The sequence below is a fragment of the Tamandua tetradactyla genome, chromosome 20 (genome assembly GCF_023851605.1).
Source record: "Tamandua tetradactyla isolate mTamTet1 chromosome 20, mTamTet1.pri, whole genome shotgun sequence".
Taxonomy (NCBI): Eukaryota; Metazoa; Chordata; class Mammalia; order Pilosa; family Myrmecophagidae; genus Tamandua; species Tamandua tetradactyla.
The window spans coordinates 14306793-14330586 of record NC_135346.1 but is presented as its reverse complement, the minus strand read 5'-3'; the positions used below and the strand labels follow the sequence as shown (position 1 = coordinate 14330586).

General features: G+C 44.1%; 1 long non-coding RNA gene across 1 annotated transcript in view; it reads right to left on the bottom strand.

The window, feature by feature from the left end:
* LOC143664979 (uncharacterized) overlaps positions 1-23794 on the bottom strand; it is a 420148-nt gene that overhangs the window by 273546 nt on the left and 122808 nt on the right. The window lies entirely within an intron of this gene.

Here is a 23794-nt window from a genome sequence, read left to right as displayed (position 1 = left end):
GGTGTTCTTAGCCAGTGGCCAGACAGCATAGGACACTGAAATGTCTGAGATTGGGGCTGGGGTCAGGGAGGGGCAATCCCATAGGACAGTCATACACAGGAAGCGTGATGAGCCAGGCTCCAAACCCCTGCCCCATTACAGCCCTAATCCTGCTACAAGTTAAGTATAAGACCTTGGACAATAACCAAACAGAGTGGTGCTGTAAGTCATGGCATATATTTAGGCAAATATGGCTATTTAAATTTTAACTAATTAAATTTAAACAGTTCTCCAGGCACACTAGCTGTGCATTTCAAGTGCTGGACAGCCACATGTGGCTAGTGGCTACCACACTAGATAGCACAGAATAGAACATTTCCTTCATCACAGATGAAGTTAAATAATATAAAGCGTGAACCAAAAAGAAAATCCAGCAGCAAAGATAGGTAGCGCAGGTAGGTGTTCAATTCCCTTCCCCCAACTCATAAGCTCCAGGTGCTCCTGTGACCCCTCACTGCTCATGCCACCTCCTTGAAGCCCTTTTTGGTTAGCAGCTGCTCAGTCCCTACTGCATACCTCCCTCAGGTTTGCAAGATGAATCAACATCCACTCTGCTCTCCACTGCCACTTCACAACTGGCACACTGTCATCCCATCTTACAGATAGAGAAATGAAAGCACCCAAATGATAGAAAATTTCTCCTTGATTAGAAAATTGGATACTCACAAAAGAACTGAAAAGGACAGAAAAACGGGTACTACTAGGTAGGCCTCCAGGAATGACTTCCAGGGCGCCACTGAACTGACCTGCCAATCCAGAAGGCAGGTGTGGCAGGCAGAACAATGACCTCCCAAAGATGTCCATGTCCTATGGGAGCCCCAGAACCTGTGACTGTTTTATGTTCCATGGCCAAGAGGAATTAAGGTAGCAGAGGGAACTATGGTTGCTAATAAGCCAACCTTTAAATGTGGAGATAATCCTGGATTGTCTAGGTGGACCCACTGTAATCACCAGGGTCCTTAAATGTGGAAGGTGGAGGCAGAAGAGGCAGAGTGATGTGATGTGAGAAAGACCCAACCATCCATGCCGGCTTTTAAAATGGAAGGAGGTCATGAACCGAGGACTATGGGCAGCCTCTACAAGTTGGAAAAAGCAAGAAAACAGATTCTCCCCTAGAACCTCCAGAAATGAATATAGCTCTGCCAACACCTTGATTTTAGCCCAATAAGACCCATTTCAGACTTCTGACCTCCGGAACCAAAAGATAATAAATTTGTGTTGTTTTAAGCCACCGTGTTTGTGGTATTTTGTTACAGCGAACATAAGGAATGAATAAAAATTTTGGTACCAGAAGTGGGATGCTACTGCCACAAATACTAAAAAATACAAAAGTGGTTTTGGAATAGGCAATTGCAGAGGCTGGAAGAAATTTGAGAAGTATGATATAAAAAGACTAGATCACCTGGAACAGACTTTCAGTAGAAATATGGATGTGAATGACAGTCAGAGAGGACTCAGGATGAACTGAAGAACATGGAAGAGAACCAAAATTATCTTAGAGAATGCCTAAATTGTCATGAGCAGAATGTTAGTAGAAATGTGGATTTTAAGGTGCTGCCACTGAGAGCTCAGAATGAAATGAGAAAATGTTCTTGGCTATTAGAATAAAAGGATAAAAGGGATCTTTGTTATACAATGTTGGAAAACCTAGTTTAATTGTGTCCTATAATTACATGGAAAGTAGAACTTGTAATCGATGAACTTCACTGTTTAGGTGAGGAACTTTCTGAGCAAAATGTTGAAGGTGTAGCCTGGTTTCTTCTTGCTGTTTATGGTAAAATGCAAAATAATGAGATGAATTGAAAGAACTACTATTAAACAAAAATGAACCAGGACTTAAAGATTTGGGAAATTCTCAATCTCCCCAGATTGCAAAAGATGCTAAAATAAAGATATTCACTATCAGGAAAGCATGTTCTAGGGAAAAAAAAACTGAGGGTGTGGCTGGACAACATTTTTCAAATAGCTCAGAAAGAGAAAAAGGTCTAAATATTCAACCACACAAAAGCCTCTCTGAAATGATTAACACCCCCCCCAGTCATCTCAGCAGAAGCCAAAAACAGAAATGGGATTTTCTAGGAGAGACCTGTGGAGAAGCCTCTTGTCTAATAGAGTGAATCCCCATGACACACATGGGGGACCCACAATGTTCCTGAGAATGTTATAGAAGCAGAAACACTGCCAGCTTGAACTAAAGGGAATGGAAAGAAGACAAAATGAAAGAAGACTGTCAGATCCCCAAAATTTCATAGGCAAGAAACAGACTGATAAAACTACTCAGTTGGAAACACCTTTCATGAAAAACTAAGGATGACTCATAAGGTGGAGCCATGCACCCAGAAGGCGGAGCCAGAAGTCACAGAGGATTGTTTCCAGGCCTTGAAACCAAATGGGGTTTGCCCAGCTCGATTTCAAAATTGCTTTTTCCTTCCATTTTCTTCCTTTTTGAAGAGGAATGTCTATAAGGGATATCCTATGCCTGTCCCACCATTGAATTTTGGGAGAAGATAACTTGTTTCTGGAGTGTAATTTTGTCTCAGGATGGAATATACCCAAGCTTCACCCATACCTGCTTTAGTAGGAAATCAAGAGGAGACTACCGCTGGGATTATTCACTTCAAGAACACACTGGCAGAGCTGTAATCCAGAAGTAGAAAAGTGCTGTCACTGCCACAACTGCTTCCTAACACCCACAACACTGGTGACAAGACACTAGAGATCTGACTCAGAAGACAATGCATCTACGCCTGTGCTTGCTAACAAGCTTCCCAGGGCAGTGGGAAAACAGTCTCTGCCTCATTTGCACAAAGTCTTGCACAAAGGCATCTAACTGGCAGGACCTTCTGCATCCAGACTCTTGCACAAAGGCATCTAACTGGCAGGACCTTCTGCATCCAGACTCGACCTATAAGGGATTCTGAGAAATACAGTTTTGACCTTGTCAATATTTGTATACTGGAAGTGTAATGCGAAAGGTTGAATTGAGTGTCAATTTCCTTCACCCATCACAGTCACCCATTGTGCTAAGGATCATCATCTCATTTAATTCGCAAGGCAACCCAACAAAGTAGGCACTAATATCATTCCCAATTTACAGGTGAGGAAATAGAGGCTCAGAGAAGTCAAGAGACTCGTATAAGATCACACAGGTAGGAAGGAATAGGGATCAATCCCAAGACTGAATTTAAGGTTCCTGCTCTTAACCATCACATACACGGTAGGGTCAGCTGGTCCTCAAAGGATCCAGAACATGAGTTAGGGTGTTACTGAGTTGCATGCTCAAAAGCAACTGCAAAATATTGCACAAAAACAAACTCGAAGGTTCTGAGGCCCTGCGATGGACCAAGTGAAAAAGGAGAGGCCAATCTGATCATTAGAAGCCATTGAGTACGTACTATGTGTCAGGCACTGCTCTGGACACTAGAGATTCAATGGCGTCCAAGACAAACATCATCATCGCTACCTCTGTCTGCATAGACGTACAGTTCAGAGGCAGAAAGAAGCATTAACCAAATAACCACTCAAATAAGCTCACTGGATCAGTAAAGGATATAGGGGGTCCCAGGCCCATGAAGAGTCAGAGAAGGCCGCCTTGGGCCAGTTACAGTTATATCAAGAGACTTCTCCTCTGGTAGGAGGGGATAGTTCATTTGAACCAACCTTCTACATATTACCTTTAAAAATCTGAATGAAATATTTTTTTAATCTTCTAAAAGAATCAAAAATCTAAGAAGACTGTACGGAGTTGCCAGGCCAAAATCTACAAAAAAGGTGAGGACATAAGTAGGTGAGTTAAGGAGTCAAATCCCCTGAGGGCATTTGCTAACCCAGAAGAAACATGTGCAAAGATAAACTATGATTTTAGTGACCTCCTACCACAAGAGGAGCAAAAGTTAAAGCCTAGTGCCCACCCATGATGGGGAGTCTAATAACTCTACACATCACAAGCTAAGCCCCTAAAGGTCTTCACTCTCAGCAAGGATGAGCCAGAAATAACCACACTTCTGTGGGCCTAAAAACCTATATTCAAATAACTAAAGTTCAACTAATCTCAAATTCGGGTTAACTGGTACTACCTCATAGTCTAGCAAAAGCATATGAAAGTCTTCTTTAAAATAATCCTAAAATAATATTTTGAAATTAATAACCAGCCCATAAATCAAAAAATAATCAGGAAATTTACTTAAATTTATTGACTAAGGAAATAATATACCATAAACCAGACAACTGAAGCAGGTTCACAAACACTTCAGATAATGGAATTTTCTCATGGTATATAAAATTATATTTACTATGTATAAAAAAAAAGTAGAAGACAAGCCAAAAAATATCTACAGGGGCAACTGGTCTAATGGCTGAAGGATTAATAGGAGTTAACTTGATGGAGAGGGCAAGAGAGAGGGGATATGGAAAGGAGGACATTTCTAGCAAAGGTGCCAACAGGCTCCATGTTCTAGCCCATCACAAGGCCTCTGTGAGTTAGACACTGAGCAGAGAGGCCAGCAGAAAGCAAGAGGGCAGGGGCATGGTGTGACATAGAAGAGACGAGTAGAGTCCCCACCGTGATAAGACTTTTGGTCTCTATCCTGAGAACAGCCACTGAAGGTGGCCATTGAAAGGCTTTAAATAGGAGTCGAGGTGTGCAAACTTGGAGTTTAGAATACATCCTGCTCCCCTGCTCAACCGGAAGGACCTTCTCCCTTTTTCCTCTGGGGAATCCTCACGCCACAATCCCAATTTCCATACTGAGCTAGTACTACCACCCCCAATTAGCAAATGTTAATAAGTCTCAGAGAACCTGTGGACTGTCTTGAGGACCCTGCTGAATAGTCCTAAATTTGTTTGAGCTCATTTCATCCAGGGATAATGCACAGAAAAGTCAAAGGGGCAGTCCCTATGGGCAGAACTACAGGGTCCTGTTCCCTGAGGCTACTAGGCCTCAGTGTCCACACCTAGAAATGGAGTCTTCCAGCACCGTAGCCCTCTGAGCTCAGGGCTGACACAAGTCACACAGTCTCAGCACACAAGGCGGCTTATATATGTGTGTGTGTGTGTGTGTGTGTGTGCACACGTGTGTATGTGTAGGAGGGGTGGGGCAGGGCCTATGAGAAAGGCTGTGATTTTCTTCCTCAATGCTAAAACTGAGCCCAGCAGTGGCACTGTGACTAAGGGTCGCGGGGAATACTTACACCATCAGCAAAGCAGGCCACATTTTGTGCAAGGACAAACATACCTCCCCAGCATGTGGGGTGGGCAGATGCCGTGGACATATCACCCACCCAGCACGCTGCCACTCCCACCTGTCCAGCACTTACCATCCCCAGGCCATCAGGATTTTGTTCCTGCATGGCAAGGAGCTGCCAACCTGCCCCTCACCCCACAACAGGCTCCTAGAGGATCATGGACAGGTCATGACTCCGTTGGTGGCCAGCCCTACACCCTGCTCTGATCCTGCCAGAGGAGCTCCAAGGGGGCAGCAGGCAGCCCATCAGCTCAGGCACCCCTGGCAATGGTGGGGCCTGCAAGGGGAAAGTTCATTTAGTCAATCAGCCCATTGTTGGTCTGCCAAGCGCAGGCTCGTCCTCCCCCGGTGTGTCACTGTGTGCTGTTGACACAGATGTCAACTGTCAAGGGTGCCCCCTCCACCCTCCGCCCCCCTCCTGGGGCATCCTGCAGGCCTAGCACAAGGGCCTCTGTCGCAATGCTCCCTACTGGCCCCTTGCAAGAACCAAGATTGCCACACCTTCGGAATTGCCAAAACTTGACTGGATACTTCATCATGCAGATCGGCCACAGAGGCTGCAGTTGACACGGACAGGTATGGCAGATACTTGACTGTTTGCCAGGTGACAAATCCCAACCGAGTGAAACCTGCAGACTTCACAGTATCTGCAGAGCATGCTTCCTCCCAATCTCCCAAGAGAAGTGGCAGGTGGTGGCCTCGTGGGGCCCATTTCCAGCACAGGAAGAAAGGGCTGCATCTCCCTCCTCTCCATGCCTATGGGCCCAGCCAGCAGGCTAAAAACACAGCATTGGCTGAGCTGCTCCCTGCCCCCATCAGACACATTCCAAATCTGCCTCTAAGGAAGATCGGGGAGCAACAGGCACCGTGGGGATCTTGGCAGAGGGTCCCTGTGACCCTCATCCCTGTTCCTGATCTTCACTACACCTCCGACTACCCTCAGCTCACCCCGGGATAGAGGTCAAGTACACCATGGCACCCATGGGCAGAAAAGACCATGTAATTGCCAAGGCAAGAAAAAGATTCTCAAAATTCACATAATGCTGGGTCCTCAACAAACACTGTCAGAACCCAAAGGAAAAAAATATATGATCCAAGAGTACCTCCCTCCATAGGCCACGATGATTCTGCTGAATTATTTGCCATGTTTTTGGTCTCCATAGATGTCTAGCAACCATGGCCAGGGCTGTGGGAGAGCGACAAGGAAGAGAGTAGTTACCTCTGCTCCCAGGCAGCTCTGGATCTAGATGGGGAAGGAACACATACACATACAGTGTGTGCGCCCAGGAATGAATGGATGGAAATCCAAGGAAGGAAAAGCACTGTGTGATGGAGTAGACAAGGAAGGCAGGCTTCCCAGTGGGGCTGGATTTGTTCCAGTTTAACCAAGTGGTATGTAGGAAGGACACTGGCTTAAGAAACTGGAAGATGGGGATGAATAGCCCTGTGTGAGGAGACTGAGCCTGGAGCCACAGGCTGGCTGAGAACTGGTGTAATCCACCATCACCACTCAGGAGGGAGACTGAGCCCTGGGGGTAAAATCAGCCAAGTGGGAACTGGTGCCCCAGCTGCCACCCATAGGATACTGCACCAAGTTCCCCTGGGCCGTTTCCCAAGACATGCTGATATGCACAGTCAATGATCCCTCCTCAAGATGGGGCAAGATTTGGTCCCTGGAGCCTCATCCCACAGGTTGGGGAGAGGGGACAGGGGTAAGGAGCCCGGCGGCATCCTAGCCCAAGCCGGGATAGGTTGACAGCATAGGGTTTTGGGTCTTTCCATTTTGAAATATCTATGAAATAAGTATTTTGAAATCTCATTCAATTTTGAAATTTCTTCAAGATAAAACCATCTAGTTTTTGATGAGTGACACCTTGAGCATCGTCCTGGTGTGTGGTAAGCAGTACCCCCTGCCCTCATGACCTTGGGGGCCAGTTCCATAAGCCGTCCTCTGGGGCCTGCCAGTCCGAGGCTCAGTCCTGAGAAAGTGCTGCTGGCAGGAGGTGGCACACATGGCGAAACAGACAAAGCAAACATTGATGCCTTCTTTGTTGCTTGGGCCCCAGATCCCTGGATCCAGTTCCATGACAGGCAGGTAGCAGCATCCAATAAATATGTGTTTCCCTGGCCAGCCTGACACTGTAATTCTAAAAATGATCCAAGTGCCTAGTGCCTCAGTTTACCTACCAAGTGAAGTCAGTTCCTCCTCTAAGAAGCTCCACCAGTTGAACAAAGGCATTGCTAGGCCTATGACCCAAGTCTACACATGTAAAACTAGTCGACTTGCAGCCTGGGGCCCAAAGAAGGTAAGTGACTTTCTTTTTGTCTGCAAAGCACAGCCGCCCTACAGCTCCCAGAGCAAGCCTCAGAGGGAGCATGTGTAAACCCAGAGTTCTTGACCTGGAAGGCTCTGCAGAGGGCACATCCCTACAGCCCCTGAACCCACTCATCATACCTTGATTACTGGGTGGGCACCAAGGACAGTGCCCAGAGAAGTCAGCAGTTGCAGGGAAGAGAGAGCATCCAAGAAAGGCCAGCCTGTTTTCTAAGTAGGGATTTCTGCCCTGGGACAGTGGGACTAAGCAGGGATGACAATGTACACAGATGAGGTAGGGCAAGATCTTTTAAGCCCGGTAGAGACTACTACATAGTCATACGTCCTGCCATAAGATGCCTCAACTGATAGTACTTTGTCTTTATTTTCTAACCTGATGGAAATGTAATCATTTTTACACTGCAGCAGAACTCATGGCTCTACCGGTTGAGCAACCTAAGTCATGATTCAAGTTCTATGTACATTGGGCAGTTCAATCATGTTTGAGAAATGCCTCCAAACACTATTAACTTGTTTAACGAACTTTTCCTGAGTGACTACTAAACAGCAGGACTGGAACAAGAGGAGCTCCAAGTCCAGTGGGGGCAGAGAGGGGGCCCTTCCCCTGGGAAGGGAGGGAATAGAACACTCTTCCCAGCGTGTGTGTGCTCTCTACTGTGGCTACCTAAGGAAGGTCTGCTGAAACCTGGGAGCATGCACAGGAGACCTGCGTCCCCACCGTGTAGCAGCCATGTAAGCAACGGCAGCTTTCTAGGCCTCAGTTATCCCATCTGCAAAATGGTGATAAAAAGAGCTGCCCTAGGCATCTCTGAGAGCCAACAGGAGAGAGGCCCAAACAACAGATGGTCCTTATAATTGTTTCAGTTCCTCCTGCAGAGGAAACAAGCAAGAGCAGGGTATCAGGGTTCCCTCCTTAGGCTGTATTCTCAAATCTGTGCGCTCGTGCCTGAACACATACACACACACCCCCCATGCTGTCAGTCCACAGCCATTCTAAACAGCTCCCCTGGCCGGGCCACCTTCCTTCCCTCTCCTCTCATCTGAACCGTGTCACAGCCCAGGCTGCGAGCTCGTCACCCCTACAGCCCCGGGCGGAGGCAGGAGAATGATACAACTGAACACCCCTGATTAATCCTGCTCAAATTCAACGCGAGGAAAGAGTCGGGGAAGGAGGCAGGCCCCACTGTGACTCACCTGCAAATAAGGTCACTACCCACAAGACCAGGGCTGGTCTGACCTGGAGGTGACACTGATAGTTTGAAGAAAGGCCCTCTCTCCACCCTACAATCTCTCTCCTCACCCGTCATGGCTTTGGTTCTCATTATCAGACTTTGGAAGGCTCAGAAGTCTCCTGTTAATAACTTAATTATTTTAGCACATGTACCAGTCATTCCTTTAATGATTTAGTTTAATCATCAAATAAACCTTTAAGGTAGGTACTTTTTCATCCCCATTTTACAGATGAAGAAAAGGAGACTTCAAGAGATTGAGAAACATGCCCAAGGACACAGCAGCCAGTGAGGGGCAAGTCCAGGAAATGAATCCAGCGTGTGACTCTCAAGTCAGTGGCCTCAGCCTCCAAACCTCCTGCAGAAGGAATCTGTCTTAGGAAAGTGGTTTACAAACCCCCTTCCAAAGAGTCCTCAAGCTCATGGTGTTACCTCAGGGACCACCCAGGTGACAGAGCAGAGGGGCAGGGCTCTGAGCCCCACTCCTATTTGAACGAAAGCAGCTTTTTTAGGCAAATCTCAGTTTTAATAAGAGGCTATATGACTTCATTTGTGAAAATGAATCCTGCTGTCAAAAACAGATCTCAACTCTTCTGTAGAGAATTCCCAGCTCACACTTTAAGGACTTCATTCCCAAAGGAGCTTCTGATCTGGGGAATGACATAGACCTTGAAAGACTCTGGAATCCAGCTGAGAGCCATCTAACTCGGGGCCCTGAAACCAAGGGGCCCCACCATTCTTCCCTAATGCTCTTGGACCCAGAAAAAACAAATGATGATCACAGGGTCCAGAAATGTGACTAACACCAGCAAAGGGATCGGGGAACCCTACCCCACCACGCTATCCCCAGCAACAGGCCCAGATGGGTTGACCCATAAGTGGTCTTTGCTCCCTGGTCAGCCACACCCTCCTATCAGGCATCCCAGGACATCCCTGTGGGAGTCTTAAGACCAGGACCCTGCCCTGTCTACCTCGTGGGAAGGCCTCCTCTGTGAAGGTAGTATTTGCAGTGGGCCCCAGCCAGCTCTGCCTTGGAAGAGGCCACATGTATGCACCAGCCCTCTCCCTCCTGAAGGGCAGGGGTGAGTTTTACTCATCTCACTCCCTGGGGAGGAGGCTTTGTGGGGAACATCTATCAGGCAAATACATGTGGTCCTGCTATGGACGGCCACCTGCAGAAGCTGACCCTGCAGCCAGGCCCTCTAGAGCCACTTTGAATGGAACCATGTGAAGCACAGCAGACTGGCAGTGTCCTCAGACTCACGCTTCACGTCCATCCTCATTGGCGACTGCTCCTGCCTCCAAGATAAATCCTCACCTGAAAGTGAGTCTGGGTGGACAGAGGGGTCGTGGCCCTGGCACAGCCCTGGTCTCTTCTTCCGCATGCAATGGGACAGTGCTGACCATGGAGGACAGGGGCAGGACAGGGAACAGTGTGCGAAGAAGGAACCAAGAAACCCTCTCCTTCCCAGGGCTACCTCGGAGTGGGAGGTAGGAGGCACAGAGAATCCTGGGGCATCAGGGACAAAATCCCAGGACACTTCACATGGCTCACAACTGTGCTTTGTCTCCGCCCACGTCCTCTCCTGTCTCCCCAGGGACTGCCACAAACCACTCAGCAAAGAACTCAAAGAACAGCCAACTTCCTTCTTACTTTCCCGACTCATGTCCCCCAACCCCAGGACAGAGCTATCAAACCTGGGAAAAGCCGGTGGCATGACCAAATGGTGACCAAAGCAGAGAAGAGAAACAGGAGCAGCTTGTTCGATGGCCACAGCTTTGTGCCCAACCAGAACAGTCCATTCCTAAAACATCTCTACTTCCACATGACTCAGTCCTTTCTTAGAGGGCTGCAGATCTCTCTACCACCCCATCCCACCCCCACCTCAGGGGGCCCCTTGATAAGGGCAGCTCCAGCCCTGAGGAGTATGTGTGCAGCTCTGGCAAGGCTGTTCTTTTGCACAAGCTCCAGAGAATGGTTTGGTTTGAAATCAAGAAATGCCATGTTGCAGGAGTGACATGACCTGGAAATTGAGACCCCCCAACCCCAAACCATGGCTCCAATCCATCCATCCCCCACGACATAAGCCAGACCTTATCTGACCACAGTTATTCCAGGAGTCAGCTCAGATGCACTGAGGGTCTTGGGTCAGATCTAACAGGTTCCTGTGTACTCCTCTCCCAAAGAGGAGCAGAGGCAGTCAGGGAGGAGAACAACCCCAGAGCCCTGCGATATCAGGCCTCCATGCTCCCCTCCTGCATCTGCAGTCTTCAAAGCAACCCCACTTCCACCTCAGGTGATGCTCAAGTTAGGGTGCTGAAGACACCCCACCCTCTCCTGCCCATCTGTGTAAAGGAGAGTGAACATACCAGCCTCCCCCTCGGCCCACTGCTCAACTAAACTGCCCTCCTGGGATGACAAGGGCTCAAGCCAGGCTCCCACCAGCCCATCGGGCGCCTCTCTCCAACCCCACACTGCCAATTACTCCCAATTACATGATGTGACAAGGTGCTGGGGCCAGGGCACTTAACTAGGGCCCTGTATTATGCAACGTTTATAATCCTCTTACTTAAGGTGGAAAACTGATATAGCCCTCGGAGTTCACATGAATGACTGGAAAAATAATTCTAAGAAATAAAAACATCACCATCAATATCACCTTACAGGCTCCCTAAAAGGATTAAAAAGATGCATACTTTGAATTTTCAAATGCCCTCTGCTGAACTTTCCTTGAGCCCTTGTCATGGCAAAGGCTCCTCAGAGAGAAAGGGACTGAGCAGGGAGCCCCACAGCTCTTCTGTGGCTTTAGGGTTGGCTCCATCAACTGGAATCCTGGGGCCCTCCTGCTGATGCCGATGGCCACGGCCAGAGCTGCCCAGGCTTCACACTCCCGTAGAGAAGCAGGAGACCATGACCCACAGGGCAAAAGCTAGTGCTCCTCATCCACACAAAGCAGCCCACAGCCAAAGTCCTGTCCCTCTGATCCCTAAGGGAGGTCCTACCACACAAACCCAGAAAGGTTCCCAAATGCCCTGCACACATACATCCCTTACCCAAATGCTCAGCCCTCTTGATACATCCACAGAGCCCACAGGCCACAGAGAGAATTCCACAAGAATCGAGACTCCTTGAGCAGCTCAGGTCCTGACAAGGTAATGAGACCTTTGTGTCCCCCAACAGAAGGGCCTTAGCAATGAATTCTGCTGCCAGTCCTTGCCAGGCTCCTATGCCACACTGAGCTCACCTAAGGCCACTGAGAACTCCAAGTGTCTCCAAGCAACAAGTGGGCAGGTGGGCAAGCAACCAGTACTTGCCCTCTGATACCCAAACCCCAGCCCAGGACCTGGCCTTTGGGTGGGAGGGAGCAGTCTGATACCAGCAGGTACAATTACAGTGGCTGGGCCCATTAAACCTTGGGAATAAAGAGCCGGCCTGGTAATTACCCCTAATCCCCTTCGAGCCTTTGTCTGCTAGCGGCACTGCCATAAGCCTAATGGTGTGAGATAAGTGGCCAGACTCCCCAGCCCTCCCCAGAGCTGCCTCAGGCGTGTCTAGGGTAGGGACACTCAAAAAGCTCAAGCCCACCAGGATGGCATTCCTAAAAAGCTCTTTTGACGGACCCTCCACGATGAGACAGCCCCCACTGAGGTGCCTGGGGCTGCAAGATGGCAGCAGAATGGTGGCAGAGGAGGGGGAGGAAGATTCCAGACCCTGGAAGGACCTGACATTTAGTTAAGAGTATTGGGCAAGGAAGATTCGTGCCTACTGGACCCAACAGCCATTTCCAAAACCATGTACCAGTCATACTCAAACACAGTTCCTGCAATCAAGGAGCTGCACAGCAGATAAAGATTACAGTGCAAGCAGTTTACTGCCACGGTGCCCCACCCCCTCAAAACTTTGAGGAAAGGATGATCTACCTGCCACAAATGATTCAGAGGCTTCCCCGCGTACTGGCTGGCCCCTCTGCTCTTTATTACAACCTTAAGAAGCAGAGGGAGCCCCTATGACCACAGCTATACAACACACCCCTCTTCCTCTGGACCCTGAGATTCCCCACTCAGCTCCGCATCCTGAGCACCAGGGGCCACCAAGGCAGATGCTCCTGGGCCACGCTGTGACATAAACAAGTGAAGCCAGCCCGGGGTATATCTCCACACCGACACACTCGGCACAGAGGACAGTTCCTACATGTGCTCGCTTCCATTTTCCTTGAAACATGTGGTCCTCCAAGCCTCTCTTCTCTCTCTTTTAATGGAGACATGAGCACAAAAACACCCATCACTTTTCTCACGATTTTGCTATCATAAAAGCCGCAATAATGGTTAGGGATTATGGCAAATGGAGAAAACACACCCCCATTTAAAACTTTAGCTCCTGCTGACATGTCAAATCTTATTTCTCTAGAAAAGCCAGAAATCTGGATTTTTAGGTAACATCTCCTAATTATTAAATGTCAGCAATTAATTGCATTAAAAAAAAACACTGGATGAATCAAATGAATGTGATGGCAGGGCCCTAGTTTGCAAGTTCTGCTATCCTGGATTTGTCTGTTCTCAGGTCCCTTTGTCCCACCTCAAACCAAGCTCCTTGTCATGTTCATCTCCGTAGCCCCAGTACCCAGCACAGGGCATGGCACACCCTGGACACTCAATACACTTTAGCTAAATGATTCAATGAATTAATGATGAGGAAGCTAAGGCCAGAAAGATGGAATCCTCTATGCAAGGTAGCCCAGCTGGTGAGCCCAAAGCAAAGATGAGCAGATAATACCAGGCCTCTGGTCTAGTTCACCAGCCACATCATGTTGCTTCCCTCAGGGATGTTAATGAAAATAGCTTTTCTTTAATGCCACAATTCTTTCTCATCCACAGTTGGAGCTTAAATTCCTATGTTTTAAATTAAATTTTGCAATGTATCCTCAACCCACCCAGCAGATGGTAGCTGGGCTGCAGACGTCTTCCAAAAATGACAAATGAACATGCATGCCATCAAGGCTTCTGGGCCCCAACAGCCCCACAATGCAGGAAGTATGGGAATCCGTAAGCGTTGTCCAGTCTTCTATATTATGAAACCATTAGCAGGAAATGCCAACAGAGCCTTTGGACAACAAAATTCTGACCTGGAATTCCTGCCCCTTTAGGGGCTAAATATTCAGCTACATATGAATAGCTTCAACCCATGGAGCCAAGGCACAAGTGCTGAACTCCCAGGTCCACAGAGCAGATCAAATGTTGTCCATATTAGTTATCTATTGCTGCATAACAATATTACCACAAGCAGAGTACCTTAAAAACAACACATACTTATCTCACACTTTTTGTGGGTCAGGAGGCCAGCTATTGCTTCATTAGGTCCCCTGCTCAGAGTCTCATCTGAAAGGTGCTTAAGAAAAAACACTGCTGGCCAGGGCTACAGACTCATCTCAGGGCTCACCTGGAGAAGGATCCCCTTCCAGACTCACATGGTTATTGGCAGAATTCAGTTCCTCGCAGTCTTCTGGCAAAGGGTCTCTTGCTGTCATTCAACCTGAGGCCACCATCAGATCCCGGCTGACTGACCTCACCCTTGGTTTTTTGCCCTGTGGACTACTGCATGGTTACTTACTTCATCAAAGTCAACAAGGGGGAGAGTCTCCTAGCAAGACTGACATTGCAATCTTGCATGATATAGGCATGGACATGGCATCCCATCACCGTTGCCATATTCTATTAGACACAAGTCACAAGTCCCAACCACACTCAAGTCGTGGGCAAGGAGAGATTACACAAGGGCATGAGGAGGTGAGTATAACTGGGAACCAACTTTGAATCTGTCCACCACATTGCCTAACTAAGTAAAAAAATAATAATAATGCAGAAATCCAAAAAGACCAAGAGAAAGGAAAAAACGCAACAGCAGAAGAGAGATGTCAACACTATTGTGGAAGCTGGCAAGCAGATGGATGAGTGATACTGACAGGTTCTGGAGCTTTCTCCAGTGTGCTATGTGCACAGTGAGCCAACCTACAAGAAGCAAGCTGCTATGTGCAGAACCTCAAAAAACCAAGGGTTAGAGGTACTGGATGCTTCTGAAAGCAGAGGTGCAGCTGGAGCAGAAAACAGATGGACTGGCTGGAAGTCTTTATAACAGAAGCCATTAGATCTTCCAGATGTCTCCGCTAATCTCCATCACTCAGGTAACTATGTCTTTCCCAGACTTACAGAAGACAGTAAATTTATCCTCTGGGTTCAGGGACACAAAACAAATTGAGGAATGTGCTGAGGTACCATTCTGAAAACAGGGAGATTCTATGAAAATCAACATTCTAAACAGTGAAATCTCCCAGACGCCTCTCTCCTTTTGGCTTCCAGAGTTATACATGCCAGGCAGAACACTGGGAGATTCCTCCCTCTTAAAGATACCCTCATTCGAAGCTTCTCCATCAAAAGAGCTGGTTTCCTGCCCAATCACACTGGAGTGAAGCACATTTGTCAACAAGCCCCACCTATGCCCAGAGATCTTCCAAGGAGCATTTTGGTGCCTCATCTTAAAAATGAACCAAGAAAAAAAGAAATGAACTGAGAACCACATAGAAAAGGACCTCCAACACAAAAGAAGGGTCAAAAATCAAGCAGAAATGAAAGGAACTGGGAAAAAAGACACAAATTAGGGGGCAAAAAAAAAAAAAAAAAATCCAGAAAAAAATCTATAATTAATATCTTCTGAGAGAACATAAAGCATGTATCAAATGAGAATTGAAAGTTACAAAGAGGAATAAAGAAATAAAAGAAATTTTAAAAATATGACAGCAACAGTAAAAATTTCACTACAAGGTTGTAGATAAAGTTGAAATCATAGCCTAGAACAGCAATTCTCAAAGCATGGTCCTCAGGCCACTTAGTGTCCCTGAAAAAAGTCAAAATTATTTTCATAATAACACTAAGCCATTATTTTGTTTTCTCCATGGGGTTGACACCTGTCCTGGTGATGCAAGAACAATTGTGGGCAAAACTGCTGATGTCTTAACAGAAATAAAGGCAATGTCACTAACCTGTACCAGTAGTTAGTATTTTCTTCACTGATACATACAGTAAAAATAAGTGCTGCTCTCAATTGGCAATGTACTTGATGAAGCAGTAAAAGTTATTAATTCTGTTCAATCTCAACCTTCGAGTTCACATCTTGTTAATACTCTGTGTGACATATAAAGCATTTCTACTGCATACCAAAGTACAAAGACTATCTGAAAGGAAAGCACTTTTTGCGACTGCTTGAGCTGCAGGCTGAACTGGCTGGCCACTTTGCTCATGAAACACCATTTTTACCTGAAAGAAAAACTGACAGGCAAATCATGGCTGCTCAGACTTGGGTATTTGGAAGACATTTTCTCAAAAAATGAACAAAGTGAGCCTGTCATTTCAAGGAAAACAAGAGATAGTATTTGGTACTAATGATAAAATTCAAGCTTTCAAGCAAAATTAGAATCTTGGAAAACTTATCCACCACCATGAGCTTGAGAGCTTTATGAATACGTACTTTCCTATCGAGATTGGTGGCGATATTTACAAATGTGATTTTTGATAGTGTGCAAAGAAATGTGTCAACACATAGAAGACCTACATAATTCAGTGAACCAATATTTTCCAAATGCTCAGTAAATGATGTTTAAAAAAAATAGCAGGCATCAGTAAAATAGCACTCAGAGAGATCACTACAAGACAGAACAATGTATTGTCAAGTAACAGAACAGAAAGTTTACTGATAAGGTTTCAGATTCAACACTGGAACTAATTTTTAAGAATGTACCACTTGTGAGTTCTGGTGTAGTATCCAAGAACTCTACAATTATTGAAAGGCTATTAAAATACTCCTCCCCTTTCTAACCACATTTCTGAGTGAAGCCAGACTTTCTTTATATACTTCAACCAAAACAACATATCACAACAGATTGAATGCAGAAACAGATGAGAATACAGCTGACTTCCATTAAGCCAGACATTAAAGAGATTTTCAAAAATATAAAATAATGCCATGTTCTTCAATAATTTTTTTGTTTTGGAAAATATATTTATATTATCATAAAATAATGTTATTTATGTTAACATATAATGGGTTATTATTTTAAATGAATTAGTATTTTTTTTTATTTCTAAGCTTTAATTTCTAATATGTCAAATAGCAATAGATATAATCAATATAAAAAAAACCTCTTAGGGACTCCCAATCATTTTTAACAATGTTAATAGGTCCTGAGACTAAAAAGGGAGCTGAGGCCAAAAGGTTTGAAAACTGCTGCCCTAGAAAGAAAAATAACAGAAAGATGGAAATTCAGAGACAAGGATAATTAGAGAATCTGTTCAAGAGATTCAACAGCACACAAAAAAATGTTTTTCAGAAAGAGAAAATGGATGGAAGGGGGACATTTTCTCAAATAAATAATATAAGACAAATTCCTAAAACTAAAATTTTCCAGAATTAAAAGTACTCACCAAGAAACTAATGCTTAGTTAGTGCAGAATTGCTTGGAAATGGATAGAAGTGATAGTAGCACATTATTGTGTATGTAAATAACTGCTGAGCAGATGTGATTGTGGTTGAAAGGACAAGTTTAGTGTCATATTTGTCACTAGAGGGAAAGCTAGGGGATGAACAAAGGACTTTATAATACAGTGAACCCTGTTGCAGAGATGAATGTGTTTAATAAGACAAATACAAAGATGTTCTTCTATAAAATAGAACAAACAAATGTTACAACTACAAAATGTGAGTAATAGGGCAATGTGGCAGAAAATACATCATAACGCAAACTGTGGACTAGAGTTAACAGCAATATCTTAATTTGCTTCCATCATTTGTAACAAAGGTGCCAGACCGATGCTAAGTGTCAATAATAAAGGGGCATAAGGGGCACGGGTTTTTTCTTTTTGGAGCCATGAAAACGTTCTAAAACTAATTGTGGCAATGAAAGCACAGCTCTGTGATTATACTGAGAGCCAGTGACTACACTTTGGATGGATTGTATGGTGAATTAAAATGTTGTACTTTTTTTTTGTATGGTGAATAAAAATGTTGTATTTTTTTTTTAATAAAGTATCAACTGTGTCCAAAACAATGAATTAAAAAAAAATTCATGCAAGCTATAGAAATGTGACATTTCAACACCTTGATGACAAAGATAAGAGCCTCAAAACTTCCAGAGAAAGGAAGGGAAAACCGTTACATTCCAAGGATTAGGATACAGACAAGTAACAGTTCCAATAATAAAATGAGAACCTATAAGACAAAGAAGCAGTATCACCAAATTTCTAAAGGAAAGCAATTTCAATATAGCAGTTTACATCCAGCCAAACTATTAATCAAGTGTAAAAGTAAAACGAAGATATTTTCAGACATGCAGGACCTCAAAAAAATTTACCTTGCATGTCCCCTTTCTCAGGAAAATTCCGGAGTATATGCTCCTTGAAAAATGTGTGAACAGAGAACGAGAAAGGCTTGGAATTCAGGGAACAGGTGAGTCAACAGGATTCCCTGGATGATGGCAAAAGGGAGGCCCCAGATTAGCAGCTGTTCCTACGGAACAGTCACCCAGACTGAAGAAAGAAGTGAAAATATTACCTGATGTGTCTGAACACATTCAGAAAATATTTCTAATTTAGTTGGAAAATTGGAAGACAAATAAGAAATAGAAAACAAGAATGCTCGCCTGCCATGCCAGAGGACCCGGGTTTGCTTCCCGCTGCCTGCCCATGAGAAAAAAAAAAAAAAAAAAAAACAATAGAAAAAGCAAGTCAGTTACCATGTACCTATTCCAAGGAAAACAAAAAGTTTCTAAGGAAAAACACGTAATTCCAGGAACTGCCCGGCTCCACTTGGATAGTCATACAGAAATAATTTGATGTTGATTTAGCCAAAGATGCTATGCTCAAGAAAGATGGGGAAAGGGGAAGTGTATGTGTCCCTATTTGGGACATCTTCCATAATAGGAAGTCAACAGATAATACTAAAACTGAAAAATCAAGAACAAAGTAATAGAAGTATTTTATTTAGAAATATGGCACACACCAGTGCAAACAACAAAAAAGATTAAAAATTATGCAGAATAACTTTACCCAGCATACTGGAAGCCAACAACCTCCAGATGGGTCCCTGGACCAGAGAAGTCCTGAAACCTAGAGGGCCCAGCCTCTCCAGAACATAATATAGTTCCATCTTCCTACCCTGTATTATTAACAGCCCCTTCCAACATGAAAAATTAGAATGGCCATAGCCCAAACCCCCCTAAAAGGGATAGAAGGATCAAAGGTGTTGGTGGAGCTATGCAGAGAAGGTAGGGTTTGACAAACGAATATGACTGCTAAATCATTAAATTGAAAGAAAAAGTCAATTGTGATGATAAGAAATATATATATATATTCTTTCTAGTATTGGCCAAGTCTCTTGAGAGATGGGAGAAAAAATATGGAATTACTAAATTTTACCACCAAGGAAACTCCTGATACTATGACAAACATTAGGGACACCCAAATCAATAGGACAAGCCTTTGATCTTGAGGCTTACTCTTGTGAAGCTTAAGTATGTAGCAAAGAAGCTTAGTTTACCTATAGGTATGCCTAGGAGTTACTTCTGGAGGACCTCTTTTGTTGCTTAGATGTGGCCTCACTCTCTCTAAGCCCAACTCTTCAAGAGAAATCATTGCCCTCCTTCCTACATGGGACATGACATCCAGGGGTGAAAGTCTCCCTGGCAACATGGGAGATGACTCCCAGGGATGAGCCCGACCCTGGAACCATGGGATCAACAATTCCTTCCTGACCAAAACGGGGAAAAGAAGTATAACTAATAAAGTATCAGGGGCTGAGAAAGTTTAAATAGAGTTGAGAGGCTACTCTGGAGGTCACTCTTATACAAACTTCCGTCAGATATTGCTACCTATCGTAATTTGCCAAATCCCAACCAAAACCTTTCCAGCCAATCCTAAAGAACACCTAGGGCAATATATGACTCTACAAAGGTCTCATGTACTAGGTTCACTTTCCAGAAACCTACAACCTCCAGATGGGTCCCTGGTCTAGATAAGTCCTGGAACCTAGAGGGGCCAGCTTCTCCAGAACATCAGCTAGTTTCATCTCCCTACCCCATATTAGTGACAGCCCCTTCCAACATGAAAAAGTTAGAATGGCCATAGCCCAAATACGCCTAAAGAGTAGGACAGAAAGATCAGAGGTGATGGTGGTGTTATACAGAGAAGATAGGACTTAACAAATGAGTATAAGTACTGAATCATTAAACTGATATTTTAGTCTCCAGTATCTTAGAGCAGCTAGAAGTAAATACCTAAAATTGTAGAATTATAACCTATACCAAACTCTGAAATCTATTCTACAACTAATTGTTGTGCTGTGCTTTGGAATTGATTGCTTTTTTGTTTATACGTTATTTTTCACAAAAAAGAAAAAAGTGATGAAAAAATATACATTCCTTCTAGCCTCCTATATTCTGGAGAAGCTAGAAGGAAAAATCTGAGAGGATGGTATCGTAGCTCATGACAAACTCTGGGATCAGTCCTGTAACTATTTGTTGAAGAGTGCTTTGAAAATTTGCTTTTTTCTTTCTTTGCTTTGTATATTTGCTATATTATACAATTTTAAAAGTAAAAAATAAAAATACTCAAGGGTGGTGCGTGGCTGTGAGCGAGGAGCCTGGGCTCGTGCCTTGCGCAGGCACAGTGGGCAGGCCGTGGAGTGGCCTCCTCCAGGCAGGCGACAGCCCCTTCACGCCACTGGGCTCAGTGAAGCACAGTCAAGGCTGGGCCCAGGCAGCAGGGGTGGATGTGGCGGCAGTGATGGGTACCTTAGAGGAAGAGAGCCTGTCCATCGCTTCCCTCTGATGCAGAATTGATGCAGTGGTTGGATATTTAGAAGGCATTATGGATGATGAGTCCAGTCATTACAGAGAAATTTCACGGACAAGTACTAGAGGAACTTGAGGGCATGGAAGAGAATACTCACCTACACACCCATATTTTTCTTCTTTTTTTTTTTAACTTGGGCAGGCACCAGAATCGAACCTGGGTCTCCAGCATGGCAGGCAAGAATTCTGCCCCTGAGCCACCTCGCACTGCCCTACACACCCATTTTTAATGAATGTATTTCCTTGGTAGAAAAGTAAATATTGAGAAACAGTTGCTGGAGCCGAGTCCTGGATTTAACATGGTGGCTTTCACAGCAACATTACAGCACCATAAAGATGAAGTGGCTGGTGACATATCTGACGTGCTGCTCACGTTAACAGATTTTCTGGCTTACAGAGCAGAAAAAGAAGGCTGGGGGTTGGATATAAGCAGTGATTTAGTGCTGAATTCATTATACAAATCATCTTCCACACCAGCTCCCCAGAACACTTTGTGCCACTTGCCCCCACCTCCAGGCAGTGGAGTGGGTCTGACATCACCGGCATGGTGGGCTGAGTGAGGTTTTGGCTACTGTCAACAGGAGAATACATCTTGCAAAGATGGACTGTCCTGTGGTTGTCCATTCCTGTTAAGTATTGATGGGTCAAAAAGAAAATTCCCAGTACCTCCCAGTACCTGTTTATCTTGAACCACCTTCTTACATCCAGTAACCCAGGTACTCCACCTAGAGTGCACATCTCTCTCAGGTGCTTTGGGAGAGCCCTTCCCCATGCATAAATTGCTCATCAACAGTGTAGCAGACCCCACCACCACGAGCCCTCTCTGCTCCCAGTACCAGAGCAGACTTTGTACATACATTCTGTGCATGCTCAGCTCTCTCACTTGGTCAGAGTTTCAGCCCAAGTGGTCCAGGTAGCAGGTTTTTTCATTTGGCTTTGTTTTATCTAGGATGCCATTGCCCCTGTCTTAAGATTTTTGAAACTCTTATTTTTATAGTTTGTCTTGGCATGGCACCCAACTAAATGAGGTGCGCTTACCTGAAAAGCTGTATGTAAAACTCAGGTTGGGTTGTCAGTCCTTACATCGCTGCCTTCTGCTTATCCTGATTTAGTCCCACTATATTTCTAGAAGTCTCTTTTAAGCATTATTTTTTGAAAAGATATTTTTATAGATGAAGGCTTACCTAGTGGTCCTAATTGTGGAATTTCCATGATTACCCACTTAAAGATCAAAGTATTATATGCTGTATGATTTTTAGATGTTAGTGCTGTGAAGGCAAAAATACTCTCTACATTGGTGCTCCCAACTTCTGGGGCACCAGTGAATGTGAGCTTGTGCTGAACGTAGACTAAGGGGTAAGCTTTACTTACAGCGTGTTGAGTGTGTTTGTACAGGTTTCCTTAAAACCCTTTCTGTATAAATATATCAGTTAGGTTTTCTGTTGGGATGGGTGTGAGTTTAGTAAAAAACATGACTCTGCAACTCTGCAATTCCTTCATGTCACATCTCTCCTACCACAATGGTGTCACTGCTCTAGCTCAGCATGACTGGGAGGTAGCAAACAGCTTTCATGGTCATCTGTCCAGCTTTTTCAGTAAAATGTTTGGTACAACACTACTGACCAGAAAACAGATATGTCATGTCCCTAGAAAGAAGAAAAAACCTATAGTAATTCCCAACATGTACTTTTGAAACTTTTTTTTAAGTAAAACTAAAAATTCGTACTGACTTTCAAAAAAAATGCTCGAGAAATTTCTAAGAAATGATCATGGTGATGAATATACAACTATGTGATGATACTGTGAGCCATTGATTATACACCAAGTATGGAATGTTCATATATTAAGAATGTTCGTGCTTGTATGTTGTTTTGTTTGATCAATAAAAATATTTTTTAAAATACTCAAGAGATGAAGGAAAATACAGAGAAGGAATTAAAGGATATCAGGAAAACAATGAATGAGCAATATGAGGCTATTAGTAAAAGGAATCAAACAGAACTACTGGAGTTGACCACAATAACTGACATGAAAAATTTGCAGGAGGCTTTCAACAATGGATTGGAGCTGGCAGAAGAAAGAATCAGTCAACTTGAAGACAAGACTATTGAAATGACTCAGGCTGAGTTTCAGAAAGGAAGAAGAACTATAAAAAGCAAAAATAGCCTAAGAAACCACTGGGGCGCCTATGGGTGCAAAAATGCAAATAAATAATAAGTAATGATAAACCTCTGGTTTCGGACATACAATATACAAAGATATAACTGGTAACAGCTACAAAAAAGGCAAGAGGTTGGAGGAGTTAAGGAAAAGTGTGTGTGTATGCAACTGAAGTCAAATTGATATCAACCTAATTATGATCATATTTATGATATATTTTATTTAGATGTTATACAAATAATTATGTTATATAATTTAGATGTTAACTTTTAACCCAAGGTAACCACAAGGAAAATACATGAAAAATATATCCAAATAGAAATGAGAAGCATTCAGTATGGTACAACACAAAAAGTCAAATAAAAATAAAAGCAGGCATTAACAAAAGAATGAGGAACTAAAAAAGGTTTGACTTAAAAGACTAAATAGCAAAATGGCAGAAGAAAGATCTGCATTATCAATAGTGACTTTAAATGTAAATGGATTAAACAATTCAGTGAAAAGGCAGAGATTGGCAGAATGAATGAAAAAGCATAATCCAATTATATACTGTGACTCATCTTAAATTCAAAGACACAAGCAGGTTGAAAGCAAAAGGATGGAAAAAAATATATCATACAAGCAGTAACCAAAAGAGAGCTGGGGCTGCTATATTAATATCAGAAAAAAATAGACTTGTAATCAAAAGCTGTTACAAGGGACAAAAACTGTCATTATGTAATGTTAAAGGGGTCAGTTCAACAAGAAGATGAAATAATTGTAAATATACATGCACCTAACAACAGAACCACAAAGTATATGAGCAAATACTGACAGAGTGAAGGGAGAAATAGATGGTTTTACATTAATATAAGTGACTTCAATACACCACTTCAAATAATGGATAAGACATCTA